Source organism: Thalassophryne amazonica, chromosome 6, assembly GCF_902500255.1.
Source record: "Thalassophryne amazonica chromosome 6, fThaAma1.1, whole genome shotgun sequence".
NCBI classification, from domain to species: Eukaryota; Metazoa; Chordata; class Actinopteri; order Batrachoidiformes; family Batrachoididae; genus Thalassophryne; species Thalassophryne amazonica.
Window position 1 is genome coordinate 121358161 of NC_047108.1, and position 16285 is coordinate 121374445.

The 16285-nt window shown below is 42.1% G+C and overlaps 1 protein-coding gene across 3 annotated transcripts in view; it reads right to left on the reverse strand.

Annotated features, from left to right (window-relative positions):
* The window catches only part of rerea (arginine-glutamic acid dipeptide (RE) repeats a), a 353076-nt gene that overhangs the window by 225361 nt on the left and 111430 nt on the right, over positions 1-16285 (reverse strand). For 2 of the 3 annotated variants that reach the window (XM_034173289.1, XM_034173286.1), the window contains exon 1: positions 2967-3112. The exons of the other annotated variant lie outside the window; for it this stretch is intronic. The gene's annotated coding sequence lies outside the window, so the exon portion shown is untranslated. Of the gene's footprint in view, positions 1-2966; positions 3113-16285 lie in introns of those variants that run through there. 3 annotated transcript variants of the gene reach the window in all.

A 16285-nucleotide genomic window follows, 5' to 3' on the forward strand; every position in this document is an offset into this window, starting at 1 on the left:
AAAACCACATCGATACACTGACCCATGAATTGGCCTAAATATACTATGAACTGGCCAATGGCTCTATTTTACATTAAACAAGTTCAAAAACTGGCGTGATGCTCTCACAATACTGTCACAGGGATGTTAACTTCACAACGTAAAAACTAAATCAAGATGTCTGACAGTGGTAAGTGGTATAAGGGATAAATGTACCCATGTATTTGATTCACAACTTGTTTATACTATTATACCAGTTCATAATGCAAAGCTTATGCTATTCTATTTTTGCTATGCTAACAACACCTCTCATCTTGTTCTGTGCTTCTTCTATGCTGCACTTACTGCTACTGTATGTGGTGCTGCCCCAAGTGATGAATAAAAGTAGGGCAGAGATAGCACAAATGTGCTATAGCTCAGTAACAAATAGGTGAAGATCTTCCCTGTTTTTTTTTTTTTTTTTAAGAAACATGTACTTGAAGGCAAGTAATGTCATGTTGGACTTATTCTAATAGACCTGATGAGAGTCAGCATCAGAGCACACTGTGCTACCTTGATGCACAGCACATAAGCTGGGCAGTTTCAGTATTAGCCAACAGCACCAAAGATGGGTTTCCTAATAAGGATGTTTATCAGAATATATGCAGACATTAATGGAACACAGACAGACGCTGAAAGATATTTGTAGGTATTTGAACGAAATAAATATCATGACAAATATCTATAAAAAGGCAGAATTAGTTGAGTTTACTAACCAGGCTAATAGCTTGAAAACTAGCCATGGAAAACTGAAGAGGAAGAGGACAAATGAAAACAAAAATCAGATATCATCCAGCTCTGACTACTGTTGACTTTGTTGGAGACTGCCACCGTGACAAATCCAGACTTTCCAGCTTTGCACAATAAGGCAGAGCACGTCAGTGAGCAACCTTACAAGGTGTGGATGATTGTTTCTGAAGATGCCAGTGTGTATTCATCAAGCTGTCAGTGCACAGGGTAAGTGGTGTGCAATATTAAAAAATATTGTTAGGAGGGGTGGGGAGTGGTAAGACTGTTTAGCCTTGGTGGCATGTTGTACAACTGGGCACTTCAATGTTGACGCATGCACACAAAGCGCAATAACCACGAACACAAACCCTAACTGCGATAGCATCTATTTATCCCAAAAAATAAGTATCTACACCAAACAAAGAATTGCATCAAATTGCATGGTGTCGGGCAGCACGGTGGCTTAGTGGTTAGCATTGTTGCCTCACAGAGAGAAGGTCATGGGATCAATTCCCACCTGTGGCCTTTGTCTGGAGTTTGCATGTTCTCCCCACGTTTGCGTGGGTTCCCCCCCACACCCAAAGACGTGCAGGTTAGGTGAATTGGAAACTTTAAATTGTCCCTGTGTGCGGGTGTGAATTTTTTTCCAATTTATTTTCATTCATATAGTGCCAAATCACAAAAAAAGTTGCCTCAAGGCACTTCACACAAGTAAGGTCTAACCTTACCAACCCCCAGGGCAAGAACACAGGTGACAGTGGTGAGGAAAAACTCCTTCTGAGGAAGAAACCTCAAGCAGACCAAACTCAAAGAGGTGACCCTCAGCGTGGGCCATGGTACGACACAAATTACAAAACAATTCACATAATATAGAGGAAATGCTGGTGCACAAGACAGGAGGGTTTCAGAAACAGACACCACACTCATCTCTGGATGGAGCTGCACTTCAAACAGAGTAGGAAAAAAGTCAGAATCACGCATCAGAAAGACAACAAATACAGTATAATTTGTCAGCATTAAGTAACAAGAAAAACAAAAGAAATACTAAGGTGACCACCGGCCACTAGCCCTAAGTTTCACCAAAAGACCCACAATTTAGATAAAGTTGAGGCCGTAGCTGTGTTTCTCCGCTTCCTAATAAAATGAATTAAAACAGTAAAAAGTATAGTAACGTACTATACCAGTATGTCAGCCATACGAAAGGGAAAATAAGTGTGTCTTAAGTGAATGTGTTTATTTGTCTGTGAGTGGTCCTGTGACACACTGACATCCTATCCAGGGTGTACCCCGCCTCACACCCTATGACTGCAGGGACAGGCTCCAACCCCCCATGACCCAATCTTGGATAAAGTGTGTGTGTGTGTGTGTACACAGTCAACTTACTCCATCATAAAAATTAATGCTCCTGAATTGTATTGTATCTGGATGCATATCGTATGATTTTATCAGTGAGATGCAAGCAAACACACACACACACACACACACACACACACACACACACACACACACACACACACACACACACTTCAAGCTGCTACTACTGTAGGCAGAAGTATTCTTTCCCCGAGTGCCCTTTTACTTTGAATACACCATCACAGTCTGAGGGGGAGAAAAAGGCATGAGGACACTCTTATACTGGCTTACAAAAAACTCAAAAAACAAAAACAAAACAACTAAAATCATCACCCATTTGTGCATTTTCTCTCAAAAATGCAAGTTTTCCTCGCAGATGAATGACTGCTCCAACACAAAGAAGGAGTTTTCACACAACAAACACCACTTTGATGTATGTGGCTGAGCAGGTTGTAATTATCAGCTCCTGCTCTTGTTCACATCATTATCCGCCACTTTAAAAGCGTTTAGTCGATGAGACCCTGTTACGGGTCGTGGGGGGGTTTCAGCTCAACTTTTTTTTTTTTAAACAACAATGTGGCCAACTTTTGAGCTCACAGGAAAACATTTGGCATGAGGTCACACGCGCTGCCTTTACCAACAACACACGATCCTGACACTTGGAGCTCAATCTGTCACTGCCACCTACTCTCAGTCATCACTGATGGATAAATTCCGTGTCTTTTACCACCCACACTTTGCTCCCCCTGTCTGCACCCTCACCACAACCATCCTGCCATCTCTCTCTCTCTCTCTCTCTCTCTCTCTCTCTCTCTCTCTCTCTCTCTCTCCTTATCCTCACCCCCCCTCTCTCTTCAAATACTCACCCGCCAGTCTGCTGATTCTTGGGAGTCGGACAGACTGCTGCAAACAAGTTGAAAACGCCAAGCTCCTTTGATTGTTTTGTTTTTTCGTTTCCTCCTCCTCTTGCCCGCGCTTGACCCGCGCTGGGCCAAATCCAGGATCCGGGACAAAACCAGGCGAGCGCCGACACTTTTCCTTTTTTTTTTTTTTTCCTTTCCCTCTCTGTTATAATCCCACCGCGCGGAGCAGCAGCAGCTCCAGACGAGCACTTGCTTCAACAAAAGACGATTTCACTTTACTCGGAGAGCCTCCTGCAGGCGTCCGGACCGAGAGGCGCGTTAAAAGCGGCTCCTCGTCCCGTCGTCCGCCTCGCTGTCGCTCATATTGTCCGCACGGAAAAGTAACGCCGTGTTGCTGCTTGTTTCCTCACTGAAAAGCGGCGAGTTCGCCGTCTACAGGCACCGCTTCCTCCTCCTCCTCCTCCCCCCCCCCCCCCCCCCATACACACACATACACGCACGCACGTGTCCCCCCTCCTCCTCTCGTGCACACTCTCCGCGTCCCCCCTAAACCACCTCCTCAGCTGTTCAACAGACGCATCCACATGGCTGACCTACTCTTCCTTTATGCACACACCACTGAAGAATTACCTTCACCGCCCCAAAAAAGAAACTAAAACATGGACTGGATTTATTTTAATTATTAAGGACAAAAGGGGAAGGAAGATAATGGAAGCTAAACGTGGTGTGTGCGCGCGTGAAGGAGAGAGCGAGCCATCAACAAATCTATAAGAACTGTGACTGGTATCTTCTGCACAGTTCAAAACTAGAAAAGCACTCGAAAGTGCATAACAGCGCCACCTCTGGGATGGAAGTGGGGTTAAGCTCGTATCTCACAGGGCTGTGACAGTTGGAGAGAAGCTGGAGATGCAAATTTGCAGGAAAATGCGCGAATTACCGACAGTTTTCACTTGGAATCACACTCACCTGTATTTGTAATTTTGTCACGCTCCCAGGGGTTCCAGGGCAGTTCGTGCCAGTCTCGCCGAGCCTGCGGTGTCAGACTCTCATTTTTGCCTCCAATCAGCCACAATTTAGTTTCATAGGTTACCAACCCCTAAAAAAATTGTCACATTCTGATCACTTTTTTGACTCACAGAAATTAAATTTAGACAGGTTTGAGATGCCTGCGACGACGACTATTTTAAGCGAAAAACCTGGGTTTTTTTTTTTTGTCTCAATAATGTTCTGTGCACTTATTCCAGACAAAAAAAAAAAAAAAGTCAAAAATAAGCCTCTCATGGCTGCTGTGGTCTCTGTAATGAAATGCATTTCTATGCATTGGACACTAGATGGCGCAGTGGATATATAACAGACCCCATCCCTACACTATGTGATAAAGATGCGTAAGTTTCATTTACATTAAAGCTACAGTATGTAGGACTTAGGGGCATTTATTCGCAGAAACTGAATATTCTCGAGGTCGGTGCCCACGTGACGCGGTGAAGTGGCCAATCCGAAGTCAAGAATTTGTACTTCTGTGACTAGCCGCTCGGTGACAACACGCTCGAGCTGTATGCTGTTCTATTAAAATCAGACTTTTTTTTATTGTCTCTCACTTGCTTCTAACAGCCAGCTGACAGCTCTCATTGCCTAAAGAAAAAAGATTCAAAGTGACCAAATTACATGTATTTATATTGAGCTCGGCGATGTTTTCACAGAGAAAATCCAACGCTTGAGGTTAACTGCCCGTACGACCTTGAGAATAGCATTAATGAAGTGGTTAACCATATGTAGCTGTATTGACAACACAAAATCCTGTCCGTACACAACAGTTTTAATATAAAATTCTCTCCATACAAAAGCTGTTTTGATTATACAGAACAGGAGCTCTTGCTTGCCTCTACTGGTGGTTGGCTCTCACTGCGGTATTGTATCACTTCCTGTTCCGGAGCACAGCGGTGTTTTGCTGTATCTGTTGGCTGTTTAATCTGCGCAGTTAGATTGATCTAGTTAACTAGATAACGATTTGTTTCACAGTGTAATCTTCACGTGCCTTAACTAAAGCACTCCCTCTGCTGAATCACCTCTAATTATTTACACATTATTCACTTTGTGTGTTTTTAGGAATCCGCTAGCTTAGCGCAGCTACTAGCTCTTAGCCGGTTTAGCATGGCGGCTTCTCCTGTCTCTCCTGCACTTTTCTGCTCTGGGTGTGAAATGTTTAGTTATTCCTTGGCCTCCTTTAGCAGTAATGGTACATGTAATAAGTGTAGCTTATTCGTAGCTTTGGAGGCCAGGCTGGGCGAATTGGAGACTCGGCTCCGCACCGTGGAAAATTCTACAGCTAGCCAGGCCCCTGTAGTCGGTGCGGACCAAGGTAGCTTAGCCGCCGTTAGTTTCCCTCTGGCAGATCCCGAGCAGCCGGGAAAGCAGGCCGACTGGGTGACTGTGAGGAGGAAGCGTAGTCCTAAACAGAAGCCCCGTGTACACCGCCAACCCGTTGACATCTCTAACCGTTTTTCCCCACTCGACGACACACCCGCCGAGGATCAAACTCTGGTTATTGGCGACTCTGTTTTGAGAAATGTGAAGTTAGTGACACCAGCAACCATAGTCAATTGTCTTCCGGGGGCCAGAGCAGGCAACATTGAAGGAAATTTGAAACTGCTGGCTCAGGCTAAGCGTAAATTTGGTAAGATTGTAATTCACGTCGGCAGTAATGACACCCGGTTACGCCAATCGGAGGTCACTAAAATTAACATTGAATCGGTGTGTAACTTTGCAAAAACAATGTCGGACTCTGTAGTTTTCTCTGGGCCCCTCCCCAATCGGACCGGGAGTGACATGTTTAGCCGCATGTTCTCCTTGAATTGCTGGCTGTCTGAGTGGTGTCCAAAAAATGAGGTGGGCTTCATAGATAATTGGCAAAGCTTCTGGGAAAAACCTGGTCTTGTTAGGAGAGACGGCATCCATCCCACTTTGGATGGAGCAGCCCTCATTTCTAGAAATCTGGCCAATTTTCTTAAATCCTCCAAACCGTGACTATCCAGGGTTGGGACCAGGAAGCAGAGTTGTAGTCTTACACACCTCTCTGCAGCTTCTCTCCCCCTGCCATCCCCTCATTACCCCATCCCCGTAGAGACGGTGCCTGCTCCCAGACTACCAATAACCAGCAAAAATCTATTTAAGCATAAAAATTCAAAAAGAAAAAATAATATAGCACCTTCAACTACACCACAGACTAAAACAGTTAAATGTGGTCTATTAAACATTAGGTCTCTCTCTTCTAAGTCCCTGTTAGTAAATGATATAATAATTGATCAACATATTGATTTATTCTGCTTTACAGAAACCTGGTTACAGCAGGATGAATATGTTAGTTTAAATGAGTCAACACCCCCGAGTCACACTAACTGCCAGAATGCTCGTAGCACGGGCCGAGGTGGAGGATTAGCAGCAATCTTCCATTCCAGCTTATTAATTAATCAAAAACCCAGACAGAGCTTTAATTCATTTGAAAGCTTGACTCTTAGTCTTGTCCATCCAAATTGGAAGTCCCAAAAAACAGTTTTATTTGTTATTATCTATCGTCAACCTGGTCGTTACTGTGAGTTTCTCTGTGAATTTTCAGACCTTTTGTCTGACTTAGTGCTTAGCTCAGATAAGAATTATAGTGGGCGATTTTAACATCCACACAGATGCTGAGAATGACAGCCTCAACACTGCATTTAATCTATTATTAGACTCAATTGGCTTTGCTCAAAATGTAAATGAGTCCACCCACCACTTTAATCATATCTTAGATCTTGTTCTGACTTATGGTATGGAAATTGAAGACTTAACAGTATTCCCTGAAAACTCCCTTCTGTCTGATCATTTCTTAACATTTACATTTACTCTGATGGACTACCCAGCAGTGGGGAATAAGTTTCATTACACTAGAAGTCTTTCAGAAAGCGCTGTAACTAGGTTTAAGGATATGATTCCTTCTTTATGTTCTCTAATGCCATATACCAACACAGTGCAGAGTAGCTACCTAAACTCTGTAAGTGAGATAGAGTATCTCGTCAATAGTTTACATCCTCATTGAAGACAACTCTGGATGCTGTAGCTCCTCTGAAAAAGAGAGCTTTAAATCAGAATTGCCTGACTCCGTGGTATAACTCACAAACTCGAAGCTTAAAGCAGATAACCCGTAAGTTGGAGAGGAAATGGCGTCTCACTAATTTAGAAGATCTTCACTTAGCCTGGAAAAAAAGAGTCTGTTGCTCTATAAAAAAAGCCCTCCGTAAAGCTAGGACATCTTACTACTCATCACTAATTGAAGAAAATAAGAACAACCCCAGGTTTCTTTTCAGCACTGTAGCCAGGCTGACAAAGAGTCAGAGCTCTATTGAGCCGAGTATTCCTTTAACTTTAACTTTTACTAGTAAAGTGACTTCATGACTTTCTTTGCTAATAAAATTTTAACTATTAGAGAAAAAATTACTCATAACCATCCCAAAGACGTATCGTTATCTTTGGCTGCTTTCAGTGATACCGGTATTTGGTTAGACTCTTTCTCTCCGATTGTTCTGAGTTATTTTCATTAGTTATTTCATCCAAACCATCAACATGTCTATTAGACCCCATTCCTACCAGGCTGCTCAAGGAAGCCCTACCATTATTTAATGCTTCGATCTTAAATATGATCAATCTATCTTTATTAGTTGGCTATGTACCACAGGCTTTTAAGGTGGCAGTAATTAAACCATTACTTAAAAAGCCATCACTTGACCCAGCTATCTTAGCTAATTATAGGCCAATCTCCAACCTTCCTTTTCTCTCAAAAATTCTTGAAAGGGTAGTTGTAAAACAGCTAACTGATCATCTGCAGAGGAATGGTCTATTTGAAGAGTTTCAGTCAGGTTTTAGAATTCATCATAGTACAGAAACAGCATTAGTGAAGGTTACAAATGATCTTCTTATGGCCTCAGACAGTGGACTCATCTCTGTGCTTGTTCTGTTAGACCTCAGTGCTGCTTTTGATACTGTTGACCATAAAATTTTATTACAGAGATTAGAGCATGCCATAGGTATTAAAGGCACTGCGCTGCGGTGGTTTGAATCATATTTATCGAATAGATTACAATTTGTTCATGTAAATGGGGAATCTTCTTCACAGACTAAGGTTAATTATGGAGTTCCACAAGGTTCAGTGCTAGGACCAATTTTATTCACTTTATACATGCTTCCCTTAGGCAGTATTATTAGACGGCATTGCTTAAATTTTCATTGTTACGCAGATGATACCCAGCTTTATCTATCCATGAAGCCAGAGGACACACACCAATTAGCTAAACTGCAGGATTGTCTTACAGACATAAAGACATGGATGATCTCTAATTTCCTGCTTTTAAACTCAAATAAAACTGAAGTTATTGTACTTGGCCCCACAAATCTTAGAAACATGGTGTCTAACCAGATCCTTACTCTGGATGGCATTACCCTGACCTCTAGTAATACTGTGAGAAATCTTGGAGTCATTTTTGATCAGGATATGTCATTCAAAGCGCATATTAAACAAATATGTAGGACTGCTTTTTTGCATTTACGCAATATCTCTAAAATTAGAAAGGTCTTGTCTCAGAGTGATGCTGAAAAACTAATTCATGCATTTATTACCTCTAGGCTGGACTACTGTAATTCATTATTATCAGGTTGTCCTAAAAGTTCCCTGAAAAGCCTTCAGTTAATTCAAAATGCTGCAGCTAGAGTACTGACAGAGACTAGAAGGAGAGAGCATATCTCACCCATATTGGCCTCTCTTCATTGGCTTCCTGTTAATTCTAGAATAGAATTTAAAATTCTTCTTCTTACTTATAAGGTTTTGAATAATCAGGTCCCATCTTAGTGAGTGATTAAAACTTTCCTTTTTGCTAAAGCTTATAGTTAGGGCTGGATCGGGTGACCCTGGACCATCCCTTGGTTATGTTGCTTTAGACGTAGACTGTGTTTCATAATTATTGTATGGCCTTGCCTTGCAATGTGGAGCGCCTTGGGGCAACTGTTTGTTGTGATTTGGCGCTATACAAGAAAAAAGTTGATTGATTGATTGATTGATCTCTGCTCCCCTCCACAGCATGTCTTTTTCCTGGTTCTCTCCCTCAGCCCCAACCAGTCCCAGCAGAAGACTGCCCCTCCCTGAGCCTGGTTCTGCTGGAGGTTTCTTCCTGTTAAAAGGGAGTTTTTCCTTCCCACTGTCGCCAAGTGCTTGCTCACAGGGGGTCATTTTGACCGTTGGGGTTTTTACGTAATTATTGTATGGCCTTGCCTTACAATATAAAGCGCCTTGGGGCAACTGTTTGTGATTTGGTGCTATATAAATAAAATTGATTGATTGATTGACATGTATGAAGCACCTCCTGGTGCGCCACGCCCCCAACCCCACACTGCACAGTTTTATTTTGACAACATTGCTCCATTTTCGCTGTTCAAACTGCGTAAGACATTTTCTCCTAACAAGGAGAGCTCCGGAATCACACCGCATTGTCGTGCACTCTATTTTTCCACCTCAGACAAGATTCCAGAACAAGGACTGGTGCTGCATGCACGCCTCCTTCTGCTTGTTTCTGACCATCCAAACAGTCAAGGGAGTTTCCATTCCTTTAAATCTCCAATAATAGCAAACAGTAGTGTCTTCCCTCATATCATTATGAAAAACCTACAAGGACTTTTCACACCCACAAATGTCCTCCAAGTACGTCACCACGCTTATGAAAATTTGATTGGGTGTTTACATGATTAATCAACAGCAATATCTTCCTATTAGCCAGATTGATTTTTTTTTTTTTTTTTTTTTTTTCCTTTTTCTGCCTGCTTGCGTAGTATTTCACCAACAAGAAAGACCAAGATTTGGTCAAAAACATGCAAGGAAAAGCCACAAAAATGGTGCAAACTCTCCAAGAGTGAGCTATGAGAATCGGCTGAAAACTCTCAATCTCCAGAGCCGCCATTATAGACAAACGTTTGATGACATGACTGAGCACTACAAACACAATGCACGTGTACACCAGGTTGATACACGGCATCATCCCACAATCACACACACACACACACACACACACACAACAAGAATCATGCAAAAACAATACGCCAAACTTTCTTGATGACAGTGACAAACTCATGGAACTCTCTCCTAGATGTAGAAAAGGCACCAAGTCTAAACGCTTTCAAGGGCAGACTGGAAAAATGCTGACTCAACTACCGACAGAGCCTCCAATCAGTACATGACCTGTTTAAGGCCACTAGTTTGAGATATGATAGATGACAGTCTATCTATTGTATAGATAAAATTTAATCTAATCCTCTCAGCCTATAGTAGAAGAGCATATGTACGAGGTCTGTTAGAAAAGTATCCAACCTTTTTATTTTTTTTCAAAAACCTGATGGATTTAAATCACATGTGCTTGCATGAGCCAACCTCGAACCTTCGTGCGCATGCGTGATTTTTTTCATGCCTGTCGGTTAGGTCATTTACTTGTAAGTAGCCTTTGTGTGAGGATGGGTGGAGTCTCTCGTCGTTTTTTCTTTGCAAGGAAACGGCGGAACGACTGGAGCAGCACGACTGCATCAAATTTTGCCACAAACTGGGCAACAGCCAGGTGGAAACCATTCAGATTATTCAGATGGCTTTCGGTGACGATCCTCTGAGCATCACACAGATTAAGGAGCGGTACAACCGGTTTAAAGACGTCCGCACAACGGTGCAGGGCGCGCCGCGCTCTGATTGGCATCAACACGCTGAAATGTCCAGATCATTTCCAAAGTGAACGCTGTGGTGATGTGGGACCGTCGTGTGATTATCCGAGAAATTGTGGAAGAGGTGGACATCAGCACTTTTTCGGCACATTCCACTGTGAAAGAAGATTTTGCCATGAAAAGAGTGGCAGCGAAATTCATCGGCACGAAGCTGATGGTGCAGCAACAGCGCTTCCGTTATGAAGTCTCACAGGGCATGTTGTAACATGCCCAGCTTGTCAACCATTCGGAAGATTCAGACGGCTTTCGGTGGTTTTTCAGTCGTGTGACTATCCAAGAAATTGTGGACAAGCTGGACATGTCAGGGCATTTCCTGTGAGGCTTCATCACGGAGGCGCTGTTGCTGCACCATCAGCTTCCCCGCCACTCTTTTCATGGCAAAATCTTCTGTGGGCAGTCTAAGGCACACCTGTGCACTAATCATGGTGTCTAATCAGCATCTTGATATGGCACACCTGTGAGGTGGGATGGATTATCTCAGCAAAGGAGAAGTGCTCACTATCACAGATTTAGACTGGTTTGTGAACAATATTTGAGGGAAATGGTGATATTGTGTATGTGGAAAAAGTTTTAGATCTTTGAGTTCATCTCATACAAAATGGGAGCAAAACCAAAAGTGTTGCGTTTATATTTTTGTTGAGTGTAAAATAATCATTTCATAGCTGATGATCCGTTTACTTTCAGAACTTGGCTCTCATCGCTCCCAGAAACAGAGAAATTATCTACAGCTACAAGTTGGCTCGTGCATGTTGTGCAGTAGAGAACGCATTTGGAATCTTGTCTCATAGGCAATAATATATATTTTGCAATGGATTGGTAAAACAGTTACATTTTCATTCTGTCTCATGAGTTAGATAACATACCTGTAAAATTCTATTTATTACAGATGTAACATTTCGTCATAATCCTTCAGATGCCCTGCGTGCAATGACACCATTTGACACGCAGTGTTTTCAAATAGGTTGCGCAATGTTCATGACTAGTTCATGAAATTAATGCGTGCCAGAATTTTTGAATATTTCAAACTTTTCTTTGCACAATGGCATGCACCCTCGCACAGTTCACAAATTTGATCCCAGTGCCGGATCAAATTCTTGCAAGTGTTAAGTTGCCTTTACTGGCTCTTTCTGTCTAGGTCACTCACTCTTTGGCACCCCCTTGAGACGGAGTCACAGCACATGCATGCAATGGCTAGTGTGCAGGTAGCTTGACTACAGTAGTTAGTGTCAAAAACAGAGCAAAAAGGACAAAATCAGCAGCACAGAAAACCTAGATTTGATTGCTCATTTTGAAGAATCCGTTTCTAAGACTCATTAATTCCTCCATCAGTATTCCAAATCTAGCAATCCAAGTTCAAGATCTGCAGGAGTTCTAAAATGTTTGCAAACAATCCCCGAAATAGCTGTAAATCAAGGTTGTAATAAAACAGACATCTCATAAATAATAATAATAAAAAAAGAAAAACATATTTGTCATTGATCTCTTCACTTTGAAAACATCAAATTAAAGCTCCATCAAGAACTGAACTTACATTACCTGACTCAGACTCCACGGCCTTAATCACTACACTATGGAAACACAACATCAAAGAGATTGTAGCCTCGAGTCGAAGGTAATGCGAGGTTAGTCTCTACATGCTGTTCAACTTGTCAAATGGTCTGTCATACATGTGGGAAGAATGGATAAATCTCAAGCTAAGGGTCCATTAAGCAGTTAGCCTTTGTAAAATACCAAACTGTCAAAGTGGAGAAAAAGTCCTTTGTTCAATTTTACAAGAGAGACAAGATCTCTGGAAGCAGCAATGAAATAACTTGTAGGGGAGCAGACTACAGCTAAGACGTACTCATAGTCTGCAGAAAAGTGCACCAGAGTCAGTTATGAACAGGACATCACTGCAAAGTGCAGTTCATATGTTGTTCAGTTTATGTACACAAGCTAGTAAACTGAGCTCCCAAATGACCCTGAGGGCAAGGCACTGTGAAAACCGAACAAGAGACAATACACCACCTCCAATTGAGGTTTTCAGTCCCTGACTTGACACGACATATGAAAATCTAAATCAACCAGTCTGCCCCTCCCACTCAGTATACAATAAGGAGCTTCATGAAGGACATTTCCTTGGAACAGAGTCGTAACTAGCAAAGGCAGCAGAAATGCCCTTGTAACCCCAATCCTTGGCGAAGGTACCCAAGGCCCCCAAAGATATCCGGGTTAGGGTTAGTATTAGTGTCATCATGAAATGTTCCAAGGAAATTTATGAGACGAGAGTGCTGGGAGGTCATAACAGTCAATGTGCATGCATTCTGGCCAACTTCTAGCATTGATGGATGGGCAGCAAGGGCCAAAAATACATTCCTGGATTTGACCCTTTTATAAAGAATCCGAATAGCCTCAGAATATACTGGTTTCCTTTTCAGGCAAGGCCCAAGCTTTTCAACACATTTTCTATATATGTTAAGATACGGTGCTGCATCCACCTGGTATTATATCAAAGAACTCAAACATGAGGGTAAACACACAACATTACCTCATCTCAACTCAGTTCTTTTTCCTCTTTGGCACACAAATTAAAATACCTCTTCTCCAAACAGCCTTGTGCAGCTTTAGTTAACCTAGCATCACAGTATGTAGTTCCAGCTGTTGAAGCAAAAGGATCAATAAACTGATTTTTATTACAGCTCGTCACACATGTAACAGAACGTAATTCAAACATTCAGTGTTCTGGAACGATGTTCTGACTAAACGTGCCAAAGCCTGCTTTTACAATTTAGTCACCAAATTAGTTACTATTTCAGTGAATCAAGATCAGATGGCCTTGTCAACATTTATGATTTCACCAAACAATGATGACACAAAAACATATTTTTATCATTAGGCACATTAAGGAAGCGGTGAGTTAGCATGAGCAGAACAATGACTGAATGTAAAATAAACAAATAATCATCTTTACAAAGAGGTGCTCCAATATGTAATGGCTTTTATGTCAAACTAAGCACAACCACATTTCCCGATAATCAAATAAGTACTTTTTAAGCATGCAGTCAAATACTAACACATATTCATAACAATGGTAGTTTGTTCAATTACGTTTGACACTTGAAAATAGGGGGAAAATGTATGAGAAATGCTGTAATTCCTACATGGTTAATGCAGTATTTTTGTTAAACCCCTTGAATTAAAGCTGAAAAGCTACACTTCAGTCACATCTCAATTTCTGCCGTAGCGTGCAGAGGCAAAATGACTAAAAATTGTGTCACTGTTCTCAAACACTTACGTACCCGTGCTGTATCAGTGATTTATATGTGGAAAAATGTTAACACACACAGCTGCTGAAAAACACACCAGAGGGACAGAATTGAATGCCACTCAAGCTGGTGGAGCTGATTTACATTTTTGGATAATGAATTAATTCGTCACCCCAACCCACTAAAAAGGCTGAAACAAGCAGGGACGATAATGTGAATAGTCCATTAGTGGCATCTGGGAGGTTGATTTGGGCAATTTTAACGGTTATGCTACCTGAAACGCATTTCAGGATATTTTCAAGGTCTTGGCACTCAGTTTGTACTGTTTTGTGGTCAGGAAGTTCAATACAGCTCATTTCCACTTTTCTACATAGTGGCAGTGAAACAATTCGACACTGTGACGAGGAGGAGCATGGGAAAAGCAAGATGGACTGCATTAAGTTATAAATTAATAGGATCATTTCCATTTCACTGAGCAAGTAGCTTGACACATTTTCATTGTCTAAAACATGATATTGGATCACTGTCAAAATCCAATTAACTAAAGCAAATAATCTGCGCATTGGGCTCTTTTTGCACTGAAGCCATACACAGGCAGGAGACACGGGCAGGAAGGATCAATAGAAATTGAGTTGAGAGTGGTGTGCAAGGGGGACCTTCATTGTGCTACAAACCGTGGTTGGCCATCTTAGTTTCAATAAGGGGGGGGGGGGGGGGGTTACCATGTGCAACAATGTGCTAGCAGACCTTTTCCAGCGCCTGAGAACTCGCACTTCTCCTCCACACAGTAACCCAACACTGCAGCAGCTCCTCCCTTATCACAGCGTGTATACATTTCACAAGGTCAGTGTTGAGATGATATTTAAACACGCACGTACAGAGCACACACACACTCCCCTGCTCCCCCCCAACTGCACGCGAGTCACACGGACAAAGTGGATTCAGGATCCATGAAGAGGCAGGAATAAATGTCACTGTAGCTCTTCTGATGATTGCATTGAATCAAACGTGAAAAGAAGCGCCATAATAAAAGTCAATTTCACCATCAAGGGAATTCTTACATTAAAAAAAAAGTGGAGGGGGGGAGGCTGTCAAACTGCACTATTTTCTGCAGGTTTTTAGGATTTAAGCTGGCAGTGAAGAGTAAGAACAGTGAATCCTTGCTGAAGGCAGTGCAGAGCAAAACTGGATTGGCTCCCCTCCCCGGCAGATGAGATCCCATTATCAGGCAAACGAGAACTCCACCTCCAGGATTTCACAGCTCCTCTGTTTATCACACGGCTCTGTCAAGTTGGGCACCATTAACCGATAATGAAAGGAGACAACCGGTGCAGTTACAAGCAAAGCACTCCACATTTTACAGGCCTAAGCATGTATCTGGGAAGCTGACTGTGTCTATTCAATTCTGTTCAGCATTCAAACAGCCTATCACAATACCTTCCCCCCCAAGCACCCCTTCTACAGCTACGGCAGCCTCAACCCCAAAAGAACAAAAACTGGTGACTGGTGCTTCTTGCTGAATTCACAGCAAATACAATGTTAAGGGTATTTTCACACCTGCACTTTCTGGTGTGGTTAAAACAGACTCTTGGTTCTATTTTCGCCCTTTGGTGCAATTCGTTTGGTCAGGTGTGAACAGTAATCACACTCAGGTGTGGACCAAAACAACTGCACAGAGACCCTTGAAATTTGGTGGCGTAGGTTTGGTCCCTAAATCAACTCCAAATGTAAACAACTCATGTTATACATTTTATTTTGCTATAAAAACATGCCACAGAATGAACTGTGGGTTGATGTGAAGTACAGATGTGCATCAGTGGAATATTATTTATTTTACAAACAACTCTGCAGAGATTGTGAAAAGCCACAAAAATTTAAGCAATACATAAAGTGTTCTGTGAAATACGTAAAGAAAACATCTGAAGTGTTTTCACCAGTCTGTAGTGCTACATTAAAAAAAAAGTTGGGAAATTGGACGACACTAGAAAAGTTTAGCAATGCATCTTTTCAGACTCATGGAGCTGCCATAAAGAGCGTAAAACACCAGCAGCAACCTCTGGCGATATAACATGAAACCAATGCACAACAGCCAAAACCTGCAGTACCAACGTTCACTTGAGGCTGGGTCCACAAGCAGGTCATTCTCCATAGAAGACCAAGTTAAAATCTCCAACTTTTTAAAAGAAACATGTTTCAGCCTGGTGTAACAATGGGTGTGGACTCTATAGGTAGTTTCACCATTCAATACTGCATGGATCAGTTTTAGGTCATTTTCATGGGAGAGGTTGCCCCCCC